Source organism: Spinacia oleracea, chromosome 3, assembly GCF_020520425.1.
Source record: "Spinacia oleracea cultivar Varoflay chromosome 3, BTI_SOV_V1, whole genome shotgun sequence".
Taxonomy (NCBI): domain Eukaryota; kingdom Viridiplantae; phylum Streptophyta; class Magnoliopsida; order Caryophyllales; family Amaranthaceae; genus Spinacia; species Spinacia oleracea.
This window is the reverse complement of record NC_079489.1, coordinates 16,099,790-16,119,371: the sequence shown is the minus strand read 5'-3', so window position 1 is coordinate 16,119,371 and position 19,582 is coordinate 16,099,790. Positions and strand designations below refer to the sequence as shown.

At 35.8% G+C, this 19,582-nt stretch overlaps 1 long non-coding RNA gene across 1 annotated transcript; it reads left to right on the top strand.

Annotated features, from left to right (window-relative positions):
• Positions 1-1,301: 1,301 nt before the first annotated feature.
• On the top strand, positions 1,302-3,527 carry LOC130470676 (uncharacterized). The gene is made up of 3 exons (XR_008931403.1): positions 1,302-2,204; positions 2,574-2,636; positions 3,374-3,527. It is a non-coding gene; the product is annotated as an uncharacterized lncRNA (long non-coding RNA).
• The last annotated feature ends 16,055 nt before the right edge of the window (positions 3,528-19,582 follow it).

Sequence of the window (19,582 nt, the reverse complement as noted above, 5' to 3'; positions counted from 1 at the left end):
ATGACCTTGTCCTTATTACAACAACATGATGTACAACATCAAGAGAATTTACAAGTACAAGAAGATAATGAACAAGGAGAAGATGAAGATGAAGATGATGACAATTCGTCCACCGACAGCGCTTTCCTGATGCCTGATGCCTGATGCCTGATGAAGAAGAATCATATATAGACCCTGGTACCATTTATATTGATTTTGAGACTCATGTGAAATTTAGATTCCGTAGAAAAAATGAATGGGAAAAGTTATCCAAGCTGCCTTATTGTCTTCGTGAAGTCAACCAACCGATGATTACCAACCCCTGTACATTCTAATTAAGTTAGTCAGTAGTCTCAACTGTGGAAGGTCTACTTTGAAAGATTTCATTTATAATTAACTTGCTCATATAGTCATATCAATACAAGCAGAAGGGTTGGTTTTCTAGCTTAGTAATAAACCCATGAGTTTACCATAGGCCCATAGCCCATACGCCTTTGGGTTTTACATGGCTTGTTGTAATTTGGGTTTAAGGGGCTTGTCCTTGACTCAAATTACTGTATTTATTTAGTTTGAAAGCTCAATTGGTAGCATGATTGTGTTCCAAAATTGTTTAAGATAGCTTTTATGTTTTCCTAGGAAGACACGAGTAAAAGTTGGTCGTTATTGTTATATGTTTTCTTTTATATATAAATGAGCAATAAGAGCAATATAAGTTAATAAATGAGGCCATATGAAATTAGAACATGTTACATATAGGTACTAACGCGTCTCCTGTGAGACCAGTCACACCATCAACTTGATGGTGTGACGAGCGCAAAACCAATAGCGTACCTCCCCTAAAACTATATAAACTAATTATTTTTATTTAGCTTAAAATCGTTTTAATCCTAATTTCGAACGTAATTTTAATTAATGAAGTTTTGTTTCGCTTGAAGTTTTAATATTGTTACACGATTTATTTTTTCAGATTTTATAATTATCATGTCATATTTACAAGCTTAACGACCTTTTTAAATATTAATTATTCTCGGATTTCTAATAATTTCTAAACGCTCTTATTTTATTCGGAAACTAAATTTATTTTTCGTTAAACGATATTTTTATAAAGAATTATTTCAAAACTTGATTTTTATTAAACATTTCTATTTTTATGAATTTCTGAAAATTACAACAATTTCTGAAATTGTGCCTAATATTGTAAAATTACGAAAATGCCCTTGAAGAGCAAAATTCTATTTCACTTCAACTCCTTGCTCTCCACGTAAAAAGCAAGAAAGTTCCTTTCTTCTTTTCCCTTGAAATCAGTCCAAAAATTCCAATTTCATGCCTTGGAGACCAAGGACTTCTCCTTATTCATCACTCTTCCTGTTTACATATTCAAACATTTCAGAATTGGTATTCTAACATGAAAAACCAAAACCACTTTCAATATTTCCTCCTCTTTTCTCTTCTCTGATTCGAACCATCAACAAACACCACTGCAACCTCCGGCTACCACCACTGCCACCACCATCCTTTGTCGACCACCACGGCCAACCACCCATCCGCAACGCCGAGCTGTCTCAGTCAACCACCACCACACGCGCACCACCTTGCTCTCCTCGGTCGAACTCCCCTGCCTTCCCTTTCTTTTTTTTCCCTTACTTCACCACCCACCAAACACCACCACTGCCTACAACCACCAAGTTCCAACGGCCACCGACACCACCGCACACCCACCGTCGACCACCATACCTCCCTTCCCCTCCTTCTTCTCCGTCGCCATCCTCTGACCCTTCCCCTGCCTTCCTCTGTTCCTCCTCGCTGCACCACCGTGCCGCCACCACCAAACCCCAACCTCTCTCTCCGTCATCCTCAACAACCCACCGTCACCGTCAAATCATTACCTCCCTCCTCCCACACCGATTAGAAACACCCAAAACACCCATGTTTTTCCCCTAAGTCATGCTCTATTCTCCCTCTCTCTCGTCGGTCTTCCATCACAAACCACCCACCGTCGTCGCCTGAAGCGCGGGTTCGCGCTGCTGCGCCGCCCAGCCCAGTTGTCCCCTCCTCTCTTCTCTTCTCCTTCCCTTCGTGCACCCCTCCCCTGTTCCTGCCTGCTTTCCCAGGAAACCGAGAACAAAAAAAAAAAAAAAATCAAAATTCCTAATTTTGAAGCCCTGACTTTTATTTTCCCTCAAACCCAATTTCAGGTTGGGCCATTTCTCAATTTGGGCTTTTTGGTGAGTTAAGGTTGATTTATAATTATCAGATTTTAACATATCAATACTTATTATTCAATAAAATGATTATTTACTAATAAAATGTTTATTAATTTTCAGGTTTTATTATCGATTTTACGAAAATAAGTTACTAGTTTATTTATCAAAAACGGAATTTAAATAATATTTGCATGTAAACTGATTTATGGAATTTATGTATTTTGATCGAAAATTGGATTAATAATAATATTTCATTAAATTTTGAAATTATACTTTTTATTAAAATTCGTTAATCATAAAATTCTTTACTTAAAAATTTATTATTATAAAATATTAATTTTAGATTATTTATCGTTGTAGTACTAATTCAATAATTTAATATTCTGAAAGAAATCGGACTTGGAGCTCAGGAAGAACGATCCATCAAACAGGAAGTATAGAACACCGGTTGAGGTAACGGCTATTGCTAGTACCCGCAATCCCCTTATAAATGTATTATGAAAATTATGACGTTATGATTGGATTTATGAATTAAATGTTTTGTCATGTTTTATGGATTGTGGGAATGAAATATGATTTGTTTGAATTGTTTGTTATAATATGATTTGATTGAGTTTTCTCATAAAATGATGTGTATGCAATGCCATGAAAGAATTGTTATTTTATTGATCCCATGATCAAAATGATGTTTTATGATCTAAAAGAGTTATGTTGTTTCAACTGAAATACAAGCCAAGGCTTGGTAAAAATACATAAAACATGATAAATGAAAGTGAAAGACCTGGTTTGTCTTGCGGTATATAAACTACCATCTTCCTATCTACCGGTCATGCATGCACCACGGACACCTGTCCACCCATGGATCACGAGCCCAGGCTCCCATGGTTTATGAGCCCAGGCTCAGGGCCCAGGCCCCATGTTACGATGATGAGCCCATGCTCTTATGGGCCCAGGCCCAGTGGAGAATTCCTTCACGGTTCGTACTTGCCGACAACTAGCATGTTAATTAAAAGTTTATGAATGACGTTTTCATTAAAAGTTTATGAATGAATTAAATATGATATTTTATTAAATGTTTTACTTATTCTATTCTCCCTGTGTTATTAAATAAAATGAGTTGAAATGAATTTTACGTTGCTAGGGTAGTCGTTACTGAGTCTTCGGCTCACCGTTTTGTTTTTCCGTTTTAGGTACTGCGGGAATCGATGGAAACGCGTAGTTGCGAGGAAATTTCACTTTTATATTATTCACCTAGTTTATGCTTGATGTTTATAATAGTTTAATCAAAGACTTTTAGTAATTTATGTACTTGTATTTTGGGAATATAAATGATTATTATATTAATTTGGAGGTTTTTATGGCTTATGTATGATGTTGCCTTGTAATTTCCAAGAGGGAATTACGGCAGGTAATGTCCCGACCAAATTAGGTTAATTCCGCTGCTAATTATGCTTTAAATAGTGATTTAGAGGTCGGGGTGTTACAGGTAATTTTTAAACATTTTGAGTTAACTTTACCTCTGCCTCACGATATTTATTGTACACCAGTCTTTAGGTGTTTTGGCAAAATATTGTATCAAAAAATCTTGGCGCACTTGATGTACACCAGATTGACTTTAGCCGAAATTAATTTTTTATAGATAAATTTTTAAAATGTTACAATAGTGAAAAAATTATCACTAAAAAACGAAGTAGATAACTTTTACCTTGTGTCGAATAACTTTTAAGCATTTACAAAATCCTTAAGAGCATGAATGAGGGGAGCCTCTTAAGGCCTTAAGGGTCTCTTAAGGAGAGAAAAAATAAGAGCTAAGCATCAATAATGGGAGACTCTTATTTTGGTGACTCTTGGAGCATGAATAATGGGAGGCTCTTAAGGGGCTTTAAGGATAGAGAAAAATAAGAGCTAGCTCTTGGGTGAGAAATAGGAGACTCTTAATTAGAGTTTGTAAGATAAAATTCTGAAATAAGAGCTAGCTCTTACAAATAAGAGCTAGTGCCATATCATTTTTTTTGCATGAAAATAAAATTAAAAAATAAGGTAAAAGATAATAAGAGGTATTGTTAAGAGTTAGCCCATTTCTACAAATTTTAGGAAGAGACTCTTATTTTGAGTATGTGCTTAGGTGGCATAGGAGAGATATAAAGAGCTAGCTAAATAAGAGCCCCTCCCAAAAATTATGGAAATGCACTAACTCTTACCATTAACTCTTATTCTCTCTTACCCTCTTATTTTATTTTATTTCCAAGCAAAAAAATGTTGACATGACACTAGATCCTATTTGTTGGAGCTAGCTCTTATTTCGGAATTTTCTCTTACACACTCTAATTAAGAGTCTCCCATTTCTTACCTAAGAGCTAGCTCTTAATTTTTCGCTATCCTTAAGAGACACTTAAGAGTCTCCCACTATTGTTGCTCTGAGAACAATAATAAGGGAGGGACTCTTATTTTGGTGACTCTTAATCTCTCTCTTATGCCACATAAGCTTCAACTCCAAATAAGAGCCCTCTCCTAAAATTTGTGGAAATGGAATAACTCTTATTCTCCCTTACCCTCTTTTTGAAATATTTTTATACAAAAACAATGATGTGGCATTAGCTCTTACTCCCTCTGTTCCATAATGTTCCTCATGTTTATTATTCATATGGTCAAAATTTAAAAACTTTGACCGTAATTAATAGTATGATTAAGAGTATAAATGTTAACTTGTGGGATATCATTGGATTCGTTTCAATATAAATTTGCTAAATATCATTTTTTTATAATATTTACTAATACAAAATTGAAATTATTAATGGTCAAAGTAGTGCATTGGAGACCGCGCATAATAGAAAAGTGAGGAACATTATGGAACGAAGATAGTATATGTAAGAGCTAGTTCTTATTTTAGAAATTTCTCTTACAATCTCCAAATAAGATACTCCCTTTACAGACTTAAGAACTAACTCTTATTTCAGAAATTTCTCTTACAATCTCCAAATAAGATACTCCCTTTACAGATTTAAGAGCTAGCTCTTATTTTTTCTCTCTCCATAAGAGTCACCTAAGAGCTCTCCGTTATTGTTGCTCTGAGGCTCTTAATTGGTGCTTAAAATTCTGAAACAAGAGCTAGCTCTTACAAATAAGAGCTAGTGTCATATTATTTATTTTGCATTAAAATAAAATTTAAAAAATAGGGTAAGAGAGAATAAGAGTTAGTCAATTTCTACAATTTTTAGTAAGAGACTCTTATTTTGAGTTGGTGCTTAGATGGCATGGGAGAGAGATTAACACCTAAATAAGAGTATCCCCTTAGAGCTTGTGATATTGTAGAGCTTGTGATATTGTAGAGTTGTACACCTGTTGAGTAGTGAGGTTTTGATGATTATAAACAAATGATGATTATCTAATTAACATGTGTGCTAAGTTGTGTATAGGAAGAACAAGCTATGATTAAACCAAGAGATAAGGGACATGAGCAATGATAAGCTATTGTTGACGAGAGCGGAGATGGCTACGTTATACATGTTGTTTATATGTAAATTAGAATTTACATTGGTAAACTTCATGTGGTAAGTAAAGTGACAAAGGAGGAACGAAATGATACTTTATATGGTCCAGCAGGAACAACAAGAAAGAGATCAGAAACAGTTTAACAGAGTTCCTAGTTGTCTGACTGTTCCTGTTCCCAGTCACCTGTACGAGATACGCATGCGTGCATCAATAGAGTTTAGGAGTGCATATAGTTCTTTCATATTTGCATCCTAATATGTTCGTTATATGCATGTGTAATTAAGAGTCCATATTGGGATAAGTTGTTTATTAGACTTAGGACTTTGCATTAGTTTAGGTCTCTTATAATATCCTATCATAAGTACATATATATAGTTGTGTGTGATTAGGACTCTTCATATAGTTATATATGCATTAGGAGTCTTCTAGGAATGCATATCATAGCTGGTCTCATTTATCATATATTATGGTGCATTGTAGACGATGTAGGAGTCTAAGAGTTTTAGTTTGCATAAGCATGTTAGGAAAGATTAAATGTTTAGAGTCTAAGCTTTTATAATTAGTATTATGCAAAATTTAGGACTGTCTAGATTCAATGTTTTTAGGTGTTTGAGTCACATAATACTTGCCGTAAATATTAAGTTCATATTAGGATAGGAATAGTATTTATCCACTAGTATATTATATTCCATATTATCCTATGTGTATTTTAGTTAAGCAAATATTATAATATATGATTTATGCATATTTATCATACTTGACTCAATATCTAATGTGGTTTATTATGCATGCAAATAAATGATAAATGACGTGTGTAGGTAAGACTTTGAAAAAGACCCAAAGACTTACAGGAAGAACGAGGATTCAAGAGTTAGAGAATCCAAGAGAAGAGGAACTTGGACTCGAGGAGAATTAAGAGTACAAGTACAGAGAAAGAGAAGAGAAGAAAATCTAGTAGCATTAGTGTGGTTAATAGATTTGTTTTAGAAACTGAAAGTTCAGAGCTGGTGGAACAACGTACGTGGAACAGTGTCAATGACGAGGGTACTGGTCCTAGTCTGCATATAGTATATAGGATTGCATGAGTATAGTATTTAGATCACGTTACCTTAGAGTTTATGTCCTAATAGAAGTCGAAACATAATAATACTAAGTCATGTACTAAGGAGTTTTAGTATAGTTAGGATTATGTGTTTGATAGTAATTAGGATTGCATTAGTTAATGGTTAAATAATGTTTATCTTATTTAAGAGTCATGATAGGAAAGGAGTGTCGTTTAGATAGAGTTTTCATTAATATATCTACTGCATAAAGAGTTATTATTCGATCATATGTTTGTTAGAGTCTTAGAATAAAAATCTATCATGATAGAGTTCTATTAGGTCTAGGATTCCTAAATAAAAGATAAACATAAAATATATCTTCTAGGGTTAATAGGTAACATGCATCACTATATATACTGCATTCATAAGTCGATCTAGGAAAATTGTCTGACTTAGTGGTGTTACGTGCTTAAGTTAAATCTACATTATAACCCACGTCAGTACCGTCAGTTCCTGTTCCACATACGTAGTTCCTGCTCCAGCAGAATTTCAGATTCTATTTGTTATTCTATCTTTTATACTTGAGAAGTTGAGAGTTGGGAAGGGGTTTGAGTGAACCTTGTAATTGAGAGAATCAGCTTGAGTCGAGCTGAAGAGTTGAGAGAGAAGATCTCTAGAGAGATCATTGAGAAGGAACGGTTGAGGGACTGTTCATAAGGGAGTTGAGTTTAGGGAACTGTGATTTTCCTAATTAGTAAAAGGGTTTAAGTCCCTACGGGGCCGTGGTTTTTCCTCTCTATTAGGGTAGAGAGGTTTCCACGCTAAAATCTCTCTTGCAATCTCTTAATGTTTTTAATTCCACGAAAAAGTAGATCCAACATCTACAAACACTAATTCGCCCCCCCTCTTGTGTTTCTCATATAAACTTACAATTGGTATCAGAGCCAGGTTCTCTATATTTTACAGGTAATTCTGATGAGTGATCCGGGAAAAGATGAACAATGTTATGAAAGAAACAGTTCCCACAATTCTGCTGTTCCTGATGGATGAAAAGAAGGATAGCACGTATTTGATGATGATGATTAACACAAACATTGAAGAAAAATAATTAGAGGTAATTTTCAATCTTTAATATATTATTTATGTTTGCTCTTAATTGTTAAATATTCGGAACATCATACATTATATACTATTGTCCATATGTGTGTTCATTCCATAACGCAGAAATAGAAATCAACGATTGATTGTGAGCAAAATTGAATTAACCATGTTTATTTACAAGTTTTCAATAAGACTTTGCTTTAAATTTAAAATATTTCTTGCGATTTTGAAGAGGAACAAAGTGGTCTTGATTGTTGCACAATTCCAGCAAAAATTAAAATTTTCTCCTAGTCTTGTCGATAGTAAAAATATTTCTATTTTTCCAAATGGTTTGAAATTTAATTTTTATTATCTTGAATCTGAAAAGTTTGATTTTTAAATAGATTTTAAAAATTGCAAAGAATTTGTTTCATAAATATTTTACCAGGAACATGTGTGCAACAAGACTTGTTAAAAGCAATATTGATTTGAGATATCAAAAATTGTTTTTGCAAATTGTCGAAAAGGTCATGTAACTTGAATTGAACCACGTGACCATGAACACCAAAATTATTGAGATGGAACTGAGATTCGTTGTTCCTTGTGTTGTTTTCGGTAAAACAATTTTTGGTTCCAAAAGAGTTTTGAAATCTGTGTTTAAAATCAGATTTTCAAAATAAAATTTTCAAAATTTGAATTTACTAGGAACAACCTATATATCGTTTATGGAACAAGTCATATCAATTTCAAAACAGGTTTTATGAATCAAAATAAGTTTCTTATTGGTGAAGTGTTGAACACATGTAGAGAACTTATATGGAAAATTCCGACTTTGAGTTTTGAATTGACTTTGATGGAACTAAGACATGTTCCTACAACTGTTTCTAGTAAAGATGACCTTATCTATTTTAAGAAATTGAAATCCGACTTTAACTGTTTTAAATACGATATTTATGTGTCGTCAATGGAAGAGAAGGTTTTCAAATCATTTCAAAAATTATCAATCTTCATATCACTAGAAACAGTACAAGGAACAGATCTGGAGGAACTGATTGTTCCTACTTATGGGAACTGAATTATTTAAGCACTGTTATTTTAATATTTTCAAGGTGAATGCCTAAAGTCAAGAAGGTTATGCATTATGAACTATTTACTTATTCAGTACCATATGAATGCATAATTAATCTTGTTAGTATTAGTAGTATAGTAAAACATGTTTGAAAAAAGGGCACATCTGACTACTCCTACTAACAACAAGGGACTCAAGCAAATTTGGGTACCCAAGACCAAGAACTGATCTATTTTGCAGGCCATATGTGAGAAAAGACAATATAAAGCTCATGACAAAAATGTTATTCATGCACATATTTGAAGACATATAAGTGTGTCTCACGAAAAGCCTTTAAAAGAGATTCTAGAAGAGAAGTTGTGTTACATGTTTATATCATCATGCAAGAGATCTATAACGAAGAAATGGACAGCAAACAAACCACACAAAAAGGAAAGGAAAGATGGTGTATCCCTTAAGGTCCGTTGAAATATTAGGAACAGACGCAGTAGGAACTGGATAAGGAAACAGTAAAAAGTCAAATCCAGTTGCTCCACAACAAGTCAGTTCCCTGTAATCAAGATGGATGAAAACAACGAACAAACTCATATGGATCAAATTGAAGTTTCTAAGACTATGATAAGGAGAATGAATTATGAGTGATATTAAGAAGGGAGCTTAATCAAAATCCTTATTTACTTTGTGTGAATTACTTTGTTTCCTTTATTTCTTATATTATTAACTTCACTTTGTGTTTGGTTAGTTGTGCAAATTAACGATAAGGTTTTGAAGGTCTATTCTTGAAGTAAATGAAATTGAAGCGTAAAAATATGTTCCACGTATCAAGGAAACAGAGACCAAGATTTGGAGGAACAACTGAAGTACCTAAGAATACAGGAACGAAAAACAACTTATCCATGAGAAGGCTTTGACGCTGACGCATAAATTCCTGGTCCAACTCATGAGGAACTCAATTTCACAAATATAACAGAAGTTCGGGAACAACTCTCTTAGTGAATATACAACAAGGAACATCAACAAGGTGTACTGTTGTAAGAGACTATCAAAAGGGAGTATTCACGTCTTGAATTTTCTGTATATTTATTTCTATGCTTTAATATATATTTATTTCTTGAAGACTAACCTACTAACCTTATAATTGCACAAAAGATTACACTTGGGTCTTAATTTTAGATTACATCATTGTGAGCGAAAACAAAGATGCTTTACTGGTTAATAAAGACCCCAAACTGGCCAATGCAACTTATTCCTCAGATTTACGAGAGACAAACCAAGATGAAGAAGCATGGTCAAGCATAAAGACCAAAGGAAATAGAACGAGTTCCTGTTCATATGAAAGAGGAACAGGGAACAGGGAGCAGTTGAGACGAACCATTCAGCATCACTTAGAGTGTTCCAGCAAAGAAGAAAAGAACACGAACAAGATCTCAACAATTAAAAGGTGTCACAAGGAGCAACTGGAGTACATGTGAAACTAACACTTAATGAAACTCGTAAGCAAGCCATCAATGATCAAACCATATCCAATGTTTTCAAGCAAGTTTGGACCATGTGAGGTATAACACTCTTACTCATATTAATGATGTGTCAAATTGCATGAATATCGCACCATTTATTTTAAGCAACTTTCTAAATGCTATTTCATGTGAATAAATGCTTTTGATGCTATCACCAAGTAGTAAAGGAACAAGACTTGTTGAAACTAACATGAGCATAAAGTACTCTTTTCCCAAATGAACTTTTCGTTTAGGGCCCTTGTACACTTTTCAATTGAAGTAAATCATGCACGCCTATAATTCAATGTGTCACACTCAATTCTCATGTTTTAAAAGACATATTCACTTGCCCAAAATTATTAGAGACTCGTTGAGAAATTTGGATGTTGTCCCAATACAAAATTCCTAAGTTGCCAAAGGAACAATGAAAGAAACGTTGAAGGAACAAGGCAGTAGTGTTCCTGAAATATTGCACTTCTTTTTAAATATTTTAGAGGGAACAAACTTTCAATACCAATATCATTCCCCAAGTCAGGTTTGTGTTTTCATGATTGGGTTGAGCCTACCCAGGCCGAGCCATTAGCATAATTCTACAATCTTATGATTGTGGGTGTGTGCTAAGTTCAATCATACTCTACAATCCTGATCTTGTCTTTCTCCATATCATCTTTCAATAAGTTTGAATGTTCTTTCCTTATCTCATATCATATGTGTACTCTACCACTTCATATTCTCACTACCCTTGAACTCCAAAAATATATTCTTCTTTCCTATGGTTCGACGATGCATGAAGAGTAATAATTATGAATATGTTTTGAGAGGGAAGTCAAAGATGAAGTAGAAGCAGCGGGTTATTATTTATCAATAAAAGCTTTGAAGGAAAATCACCGTATGATGTACGTATCACATAGAAATTTACTAGGTATCATATGGAACTTCACTTCTACAAGGTTCCGCATGAAAGAAGATGGTAAGGAACTCAGGGGGAATAAGGTAGGAAACATTGAACATGATCGATTTTGATATTCGATGGTGGAACTTATATTTAATGGTAAGTCCTTTCTATATTATTATATGATCTTATACTCTAGGAAAGCTCAAATTTTGTAATGACGCCTTTGTTTCAAAAAAAAAAAAAAAATCAAAAAAAAATCAAAAAATTGAAGCAAAGGTGATCAATTCTTGTACTTTATTATTTTCTCCTAGAATTCAATTATTATGAAGAATATCAATGAGTTACAGAAATTTAAACTCATACACTCGTTGAGCAGTAAAGGAACAGACGGTTCTAGGACCAGGAACAGGAAAAGGAAGCAACACTAATGTTAGTTCCTGTTCCACTAAACTTGGTAAGTTGTACAGTCACTGCAGGCACTGATTTCAGCAGTCAGTCCACGTTTCACTATGATGTCAGTTCCTTATGGAAGATTGGTGATATATGGGAACTTGGTACGATAAGGTGCTACATAAAAAGAGATGGAGGTGTGTTGGGTTTGGTTTCATATTCATTAAAAAGCTCTAATGATTGTTGAGGACGTCATTTAAAAGAAGAAACCACAAACACATCATCTACCCTTGGTTCCCTCTACTCGATTATTCACCAAGCCTTTTCTTCACACCATTTCTACTTAATTCTCGCCCTTGGCAATTAACATTGAAACCATTTTCTTCTAACCTTTTTTGATATTATTTGTCAAGTTACTTCATTGCTTCTAACATTGGGTCTTTGGATTGTGAATTGAAATTATGTAGCAACAACATCCTTAGTTCAAAATTGGAAACTCGAGGACTTTTGGGACAAACAAGTGTCTAACCTATAAGGTGGTGTGTGTGACATATAAACTCAGGGTGTGTATGGTTAACTAAAAAAAATTGTGTGCAAAGTAACCCTTTTCGATAATGCCAAAAGGGGGAAGAGTATGTATGATGCTTATTGTTTGATATAATACAATCTAAATCCTTATCTATATGGTGTTTATTAGTATTGCTCTTACTATGTCATTATACTTGTTCATAAGTTGTTGGTTTACAAAATTAAGGGGAAATAAGTGTAATCGATTTATTGCTTAAATTGTGATAAGCATCATTAGTTTGTCATCATCAAAAAGGGGGAAATTGTTGAGTAGTGAGGTTTTGATGATTATAAACAAATGATGATTATCTAATTAACATGTGTGCTAAGATGTGCATAGGAAGAACAAGCTATGATTAAACCAAGAGACAAGGGACATGAGCAATGATAAGCTATTGTTGACGAGAGCGGAGATGGCTACGTTATACATGTTGTTTATATGTAAATTAGCATTTACATTGGTAAACTTCATGTGGTAAGTAAAGTGACAAAGGAGGAACGAAATGATACTTTATATGGTCCAGCAGGAACAACAAGAAAGAGATCAGAAACAGTTTAACAGAGTTTCTAGTTGTCTGACTGTTCCTGTTCCCAGTCACCTGTACGAGATACGCATGCGTGCATCAATAGAGTTTAGGAGTGCATATAGTTCTTTCATATTTGCATCCTAATATGTTCGTTATATGCATGTGTAATTAAGAGTCCATATTGGGATAAGTTGTTTATTAGACTTAGGACTTTGCATTAGTTTAGGTCTCTTATAATATCCTATCATAAGTACATATAGTTGTGTGTGATTAGGACTCTTCATATAGTTATATATGCATTAGGAGTCTTCTAGGAATGCATATCATAGCTGGTCTCATTTATCATATATTATGGTGCATTGTAGACGATGTAGGAGTCTAAGAGTTTTAGTTTGCATAAGCATGTTAGGAAAGATTAAATGTTTAGAGTCTAAGCTTTTATAATTAGTATTATGCAAAATTTAGGACTGTCTAGATTCAATGTTTTTAGGTGTTTGAGTCACATAATACTTGCCGTAAATATTAAGTTCATATTAGGATAGGAATAGTATTTATCCACTAGTATATTATATTCCATATTATCCTATGTGTATTTTAGTTAAGCAAATATTATAATATATGATTTATGCATATTTATCATACTTGACTCAATATCTAACGTGGTTTATTATGCATGCAAATAAATGATAAATGACGTGTGTAGGTAAGACTTTGAAGAAGACCCAAAGACTTACAGGAAGAACGAGGATTCAAGAGTTAGAAAATCCAAGAGAAGAGGAACTTGGACTCGAGGAGAATTAAGAGTACAAGTACAGAGAAAGAGAAGAGAAGAAAATCTAGTAGCATTAGTGTGCTTAATAGATTTGTTTTAGAAACTGAAAGTTCGGAGCTGGTGGAACAACGTACGTGGAACAGTGTCAATGACGAGGGTACTGGTCCTAGTCTGCATATAGTATATAGGATTGCATGAGTATAGTATTTAGATCACGTTACCTTAGAGTTTATGTCCTAATAGAAGTCGAAACATAATAATACTAAGTCATGTACTAAGGAGTTTTAGTATAGTTAGGATTATGTGTTTGATAGTAATTAGGATTGCATTAGTTAATGGTTAAATAATGTTTATCTTATTTAAGAGTCATGATAGGAAAGGAGTGTCGTTTAGATAGAGTTTTCATTAATATATCTACTGCATAAAGAGTTATTATTCGATCATATGTTTGTTAGAGTCTTAGGATAAAAATCTACCATGATAGAGTTCTATTAGGTCTAGGATTCCTAAATAAAAGATAAACATAAAATATATCTTCTAGGGTTAATAGGTAACATGCATCACTATATATACTGCATTCATAAGTCTAGGAAAATTGTCTGACTTAGTGGTGTTACGTGCTTAAGTTAAATCTACATTATAACCCACGTCAGTACCGTCAGTTCCTGTTCCACATACGTAGTTCCTGCTCCAGCAGAATTTCAGATTCTATTTGTTATTCTATCTTTTATACTTGAGAAGTTGAGAGTTGGGAAGGGGTTTGAGTGAACCTTGTAATTGAGAGAATCAGCTTGAGTCGAGCTGAAGAGTTGAGAGAGAAGATCTCTAGAGAGATCATTGAGAAGGAACGGTTGAGGGACTGTTCATAAGGGAGTTGAGTTTAGGGAACTGTGATTTTCCTAATTAGTAAAAGGGTTTAAGTCCCTACGGGGCCGTGGTTTTTCCTCTCTATTAGGGTAGAGAGGTTTCACGCTAAAATCTCTCTTGCAATCTCTTAATGTTTTTAATTCCGCGAAAAAGTAGATCCAACATCTACAAACACTAATTCACCCCCCCTCTTGTGTTGTTCATCTAAACTAACAACACCATCATATGATTTGTCTAGGTTAACTTCCTCCATTGTTTTTTTAATAATAGCACCATTTGTGTTTTAGCATATTCCCATGTTTTTATATAGTTATTTTTTGTGATTTATATGTAAGGAAAAATATATTCATGTGGGATCTTGTTTGATTCTTCTCGAAATATATATTCAAATTATCAAAAATTTATATTTTTTTAAAAATATAATGAGAGATATTATTGGTTAATAATGCATTGACAAACGTGAAATCTCAAATGGTGCAATTTAAAAAAGAGTTTGAGGAAGTATATGTTGTGGTTTCTCGAAATCGCTTTTGTCCTCCGTTGTATGGGCCTTATTGATTAAAATGGTCACCCTTCATTAGGGTATTGTACTTTGTAAAGTGTCCTTAAAGCCCAAAAGGCGAAAACTGTTATAACAGTAACACGACCCATGTACTTGTGTAGAGTATAAGAAAACATGAGAAACCAAATTGGTAGGCTAATAGTAATGGCACACCATTTTTTGTGGCAACATCAATAAGAGAGCTTATGACTTATGAGATTGTTCGTCAACGCGTTGAAGAAGGGTAACGTTCCATTTCAACTGACCCAAGTAGCCGACCAACCTATATAAACAAACAACCCCTACTTTTTGGTGTTTTCAATTAAGTAGTTTCCAAACACTTTTGATTTTCAACGTCTACTTAATCGAGGAGATCTTTTACAAACTTGGCATCAAAATTGTAAGTATAATTATACTCATTCAGCTTTTTAAAATAAGATGAAAAAAACTTTGTCTATCCACCGGGTAAACTATCCACCACTAATAGAGAGTAGTATTAGTGAAATCTACGTCAGCCTTATTAATTGTTTTTTCGAAAATGTTCTATCAGTAGTGGGTTGTCTACTTAGTGAGTAGATGCAGCAATGTCCTTACACAAATTTCATTTGTTGTTAATATTTGATTTTTATTCAAAAATACAATCTATGTTGACTCTATTTTCATTTATATTGACTCTGCAAACCTGATTTAGAGAATAGGGCCTACGTGATTCTTCAAACCATAAGATTATAACCATAGGCATTATCTTGAGGAAGAGTAAATGTTTTACTAAGTTATTATCAAGGAGGATTGCTATCAGGTGCAACAGGTTCATGTTATGGTTCGAAGCGCTATTACTAATGAAGTCAACTATGCACTCTTATATATGTTTTTTAGATGTCAAACCAAAAAAAACACATAAATTCCACCAAAATTGTGATTAACGTTAACAAAGGCGAATAATGATTGGTGAACTTTTAAAGGTTAAAATGAGAAAGATGTACAAAATTCTCAAGAAATGTAATGGACTTACAACGTTTTTTCGCCTCTATAACAAGGGTTGTCAACCTAAGACTATTGCGATCCTTAAAGATTCGAAAATGCCAATTGCAATTTACAAACATCATATCAAACACGGAATACTCCTCTGTTCATTAATACTTGACCTGTTTTGACCGGACACGTTTGTCAATGCACAACTTTGACCACCAATTTCTTTAACTACATAATATAAAAACTTATAAAAATATTAATATTTTGAAAATATATATGAAGATGAAGCCAACAATATATTATACACTATCATTTGTTTTCCTACACTAGAAATAAACTAGGGTCAAAGTGAATTATGTGAATAGTGCAAAAAGTCAAAACGGGTCAAGTATTAAGGGACGGAGGGAGTATAAAGTAATCCATTTCCGCAATACTTGGAAAAATTACAGATACGGTTATACTACTAAAGTACTCCATAATCAAGGCAAGCTCCTGAAGTAGAAGTGTAAGGTTACAAGGTAAACAGAAATTTGTAATCTCTAAGATTTATAAAAAAAAATTAAAAAAATTAAAAAATTAAAAACAACAGAAAATAGATTAAAAAATAAAAATGTGCTTAATTTACGTGTCTTTGGTCTTAGCAGCGGAATGGGCTCCGATGTTTGGGCTTCGTTGTCTACTTGGAGCATATCCAGTAGTCAGTAGACCAGCATACTCCCAAATCCAAATCGATCAGTTAGACCTATAATTTTATGGATGTGTTTTTTAAAAAACTTTTTCTGATTAGGGAAGAAAGGAGTGGTTAGGTCTTACACGTGGGCCAACCTTATTACCTAAAAGGCTAAAACATACTCCCTCCGTCTCTTTTTATTCTTTATGCTTGGCCTTTTGCACGTTTATTAACCACTAAGGCCCTGTTTAGTTCACCTTATTTCAGGACCTTATTACTTATTTCAGATTTAATCAGATAATATCAGATCAGACCATATTAGATCATATCAGATCAGAAAAAATAAGTTTAGATCAGATCAGACCAGATTATTATTATTATTATTATTATTATTATTATTATTATTATTATTATTATTATTATTATTATAAGAAAACACCAAAACGTTACATGCTTAACAAGCTACAAAGATCAAGTGGACTACAAGAAGTTGGAGGGGAGCCGAGATACAATCTGGGCCCCCACTCCTCTAGCTATGGCGAACCCGATCCTGCTGAAAATGTGGGCAGCAGCCCGTGCCCCAATGTCTTGAGCCCTGGAGTACGCCTGGACCCGCTTCAGCAAAGAAACTGCCCCTTTCTCTAATTCCCCAAAAGAAGAGAAGGAAAAAGGAAAGAAACCGTAACCCAAAGCCCTACAACGTGCCGCATACTTATCCAGCTTCCGCTGCGCTGCAACCGCCACAACCCGACCCGGAACGAAGCCTGACAACCCAGATTGCGTCATAGGGGAAGACCCAGTCAAGTCAACACACACATCTAGACCGTCATCCCATGAATAAAGCAATATATCTGCAGGACGAAGAGCTCCATCACCCTCACTAGTCAGCCCAACATCAACCTCCTTGCGAGCAGAAATCCCCGACCGATAGCAAATATCCAAAAGGGTATCACGAACAACATTATGTCGATGTTTGATACCCACGATCCCAGCACAAGACACGGCATGATCCCCATAAATGTCCCCATCAAAAACCCGAGAGCAAGCAGAACACGGCGCCGAATCAGAGAACAACGGAATACCCAACCGATAGCAAAGAACCGAACGATAAGTCTTACCGTTCATAGTCTGGCCCAAACCTGAGATGGGGACTGCCCGCAACCAAGCTGAGGAGTATCCCCCTGCTGTGATTTCCATAAGGCAACATGACGTGAAGATAAGGAGTAGGCGGATACCGCATCAGCCGTAACCTTCGTGAAATATATGTCTGCCAATTTCTTCATGAGTGTGGGGGCAACGATCTCACTAGGGCTACTCATAAGGTCGGTATCCACGGTCCTATTGAAAAGACCAAGAGCATCATCAAAGGCTGGTCCCCGACCATCAACACCTGAAAGCCGAAGAAGCGAATCCTGCAAACCAGAAGACTGCAAACGGGATGCAAGAAAAGTATAATGCCGAACATCACCAGCTGAATAAACACCCAATCCTCCATAAGAATAAGGCAAGGTGGCAAGACGCCATTGCCAGTCACCGAACCCAGGCCCCGAAGCAGTCACGATACGCTCTAAAGAAGCCCGAAGAGCCACATCAAAGGATAATTGGGCCGCTTCGAAAAGATGAGGCGGACAAGTGCGCATAGCAAAGTAGAGTTTAGAGACTCCAGTACACGCACGAAGAAGCAACAACTCACACTGGGGATCATTAAGCTTAGCTACAGCATCCATCAACACAACAGTCTTCGACACACGCTGCGAAACCAACTCCTTACAAAAAGAGGAATCCGTACTGACTGGACCACCAAGCAACTTAACACCAAGCGCTGGACGAGCAATATCCGAAGGAAAGACACCCTCTAGACGACTACGTGGGTCCTCCGAGGGCCAGAAAACCTCTGTCTTCTCAACATTAACATGGAGACCTAAATGAGGACCCTCTTCCAAAATCAACTCCAAGACCTTTCCAACCACCAAAGTATCACCAACGATAGTGCCATCGTCCAAGTACCAAGCCTGAAGAGATAGATCAAAAGAGTCTCTGATTCGACACACCAGTGGATGTAGAACCAGAGAGAAAAGCAAAGGGCCGAGAGGATCCCCTTGCTGCACACCTTGACAAGACCACAAGGTATGCTCCCCATAGTACAGCCGCGCTGGAGAAGAGTAGCAGAATTCAACCCAACACGAAAGAGCAGGACAGTGTAGCCGAACCTCACGCAACAAAGCCGATCGATCAACTAAATTGAACGCATTCCGAAAATCCACCAATAACATAGAGAGACCAACATCAGCCCCACGAGCCTCAACCAAACGATTGACAGCATGGAGAATAGCCTCACCACCAGCTGGAACCCCAACACCAAACTGAAGCCCTCCGAAGTAGTTTCCTAAACGCGGACCAATCAAAACAGCCCCAACCTTAGAAACAAGGCGCCTCCAAACAGTGCCCACAGCAATAGGCCGAATACCACCACCAGGCTTAACAAGTGGCGTAAGAGGAGCACTAGCAATATATCCTCCAAGCTCACCAGGACACTTTCCAGCAAGAAAGAGATTAACTACCTGAGTAATAGCATCCACCAACTCATCAGAAACAGCTACAGCAGCACCACCCAAGCAATCCAAAAGGTGCTGAGCACGCAAGCCATCTCTACCGCACGAAGTACCCCGCGGAAAGCCCCTAATCTGCTCCAACACAACAGCGGAGGAAGCAGTAAGGTGATGATCAACAGGGATATCCGGTAAGGTAGGGACCGGAAAGGAAGGGTGTTTTTCTTGCAAATCAGCCAGAGTAGCATCACAGTAAGGAGCAAGGCCAGAGGACGAAAGAACTCTAACAGCAGCAGTGTAGTGACCGTCAGAAATCTTTCTCTTGCATTGCTTAATATTACGCTCCGCCAAATCATGGTCTTCGTCAACACCCAATGGAGACACGCTAGCCAATGTGTCGATGACAAGTTGCTCAGAACCACCAGGCTCACCCCAAAAACGAATAGCAGAGGTGATACTCTCTTCCTGT